This window comes from Carya illinoinensis, chromosome 12 (assembly GCF_018687715.1).
Source record: "Carya illinoinensis cultivar Pawnee chromosome 12, C.illinoinensisPawnee_v1, whole genome shotgun sequence".
In the NCBI taxonomy this organism is placed as follows: domain Eukaryota; kingdom Viridiplantae; phylum Streptophyta; class Magnoliopsida; order Fagales; family Juglandaceae; genus Carya; species Carya illinoinensis.
The window spans coordinates 11,339,935-11,342,434 of record NC_056763.1 but is presented as its reverse complement, the minus strand read 5'-3'; positions in this window follow the sequence as shown (position 1 = coordinate 11,342,434).

Genomic DNA, 2,500 nt, shown 5'->3' with positions numbered 1-2,500 from the left:
ACCACTGAAAGGTATCTTAGAAGTTGAGTTGTTTGATGTTTGGGGAATAGATTTTATGGGGCCTTTTCCTCCTTCTTTTAGTTTTGCCTATATCTTATTAGCAGTTGACTATGTGTCAAAATGGGTGGAAGCAGTTGCTACAAAAACAAATGATGCAAAGGTAGTGCTCAAATTTCTGCACAAGAACATATTCACAAGATTTGGCACTCCACGAGCTATTATTAGTGATGAAGGGACTCACTTTTGCAACAAGTTGTTTGAGAATCTTCTGTCTAAATATGGTGTGAAGGACAATATAGCACTTGCTTACCATCCTCAAACTAATGGTCAAGCTGAAATTTCAAATAGAGAGATCAAGAACATCCTTGAGAAGACGGTCAAAATCAATAGAAAGGATTGGGCGAAGAAGCTTGATGATGCTTTGTGGGCATACCGTACAGCCTTTAAAACACCTATCGGGATGTCTCCATACCGATTAGTGTTTAGAAAGGCATTTCATCTTCCTGTAGATTTGGAACATAGAGCTTATTGGGCTGTAAAAAAGTTTAATTTTGATTTGAAGGCAGCAGGTGAAAAGCGACTTCTTCAATTGAATGAGATGGAAGAGTTTCGGAATGATGCATATGAAAATGCAAAGATCTATAAAGAAAAGACGAAGAAGTGGCATGACAAACAGATTCTCAGGCGAGAGTTTGCTCCAGGACAACAAGTTTTACTCTTCAATTCACGACTCAAACTCTTTCCAGGAAAGTTGAAATCAAGATGGACGGGTCCTTATACAATTCATGAAGTTTTCTCTTTTGGAGCAGTAGATTTGAAGGACAAGACAGGAAATATTTTCAGAGTCAATGGTCAGAGATTGAAGCACTACTATGGAGAGCAAATGGAGAGGAACTATGCATTTATTCCTCTTGGAGATCCTAATTGATGATCATTGAAAAGTCTGGCTGTAGACTTTAAAACAAGCGCTTATGGGAGGCAACCCATAGATCTATCTTTCATTCTTTCATTTATTTTATTATCTTTATTTATTTGAGTTTTAATAAATTGGTTTTTGATGCAGGTTTATTTAGCAAGAATAAAGAGCTGAAAAATTCTAATCTACGGAAGATTCATGATGCAACCAGGGAAGTTCCTTTTATCTCTTCAATCCTTTTTACTTTTGCATTACAATGAGGACATTGTTTAGTTTAAGTTTGGGGGTGTAAACTCCTATAATCATTTGATCCTCTTGTTTTCTAAGTCTTGGGTTGTTGATGGGTTGTTTGATTCTCTTACCAAGCATGCATTGGAGTAAGATTGAATTCTCTATGACTCTGAAATTTGTGATTGAAGATGGTTTTGAGAAAAATTTTCAAAAATTTCTTTTATGTCCAGTGAAGTTTTGTGGGTACTTTGGTTTAAATCTTTGACCTTGAACACAATTGAGCACATAGTCGTTTTTCTCTCATTCCATTTTGCTTATGAAGAGAAGAAGTTGAATTAATTGAAAGAGGGAGGTTCGATTTTGCTTCGCTCTAGAATCCATTGATGGGTCCTTGAGGCGAAATCCTAGTTGAGACCAAATATCAGAGAAATGATCTAGGCATTTCTTTGGTATAACCAAAAAGTTTTCCCAGCCGTCCTAAATGTCATGCCATCATTACATGGTGTGCTTCCATAGTCAACCCCCTTGAGCATTTATTTATTCTTTGAACTACATAAACCATGCCAGCTCTAAGCCTGAAAAACAATGAATCTACCTTTGATAGTTTGAGAAAATACTTTGGTGGAGAGTTACATTTAAAAGAGAAAAATTGGTTTCATGATGAACCGTATTATGTTTGCTTTGTTTGATCAAAGAAGAAGAAGAAAAAGAAGAAGAAAGGAAGTATCTGAAAAAAAAAAAAAAAAAAGAAGAAGAAGAAGAAGAAGAAAAGAGAAAGAAAAAGAAAAAGAAGTCGCTAAGCGAAGTGTGAATTATCTCAGATTTTGTTAAGGGAAGTGTTGGTATTACATCAGTGATTACAGCAATAATAATGCCACAAGTATGAGCATATTGCCAAGAAAGAGCTATGATTTGAATCATGTGAGTTTCTCTTTTAATGTTCTTTTCACTAAGTATTTTCCCAGTTTGATTTAATTTCCCATATCCAGTTCTTTCTTAACCCTCACCCTGTGGCATATCATTACAACCTTATTAAAGACCTTTTGATCTCTGATTTTGGTGTTGACTACATTAGTGGAGAGGATTTCTGAAAATTGGACTTATGGGGCTAAGTTTTAAGAGAATTCTTCTGATTTTGGTTGTTCTACTTTTATCTGAGTTTGCAGGTGGTTTGAGGTTAAATTGACTATATCACACACACACTCAAGGTCTTAGTTTTAGGTTGAAGTAAACGCCTAACTCTTGCTTGACAAATTGCAAAATTTTTGATTGATTTTCCTGCCATCTTTGATGTTAAAAGAGTAAGATACTAGAGATGAAATCTAAATTCATAAAAGCTTGGTGAGTGATGAT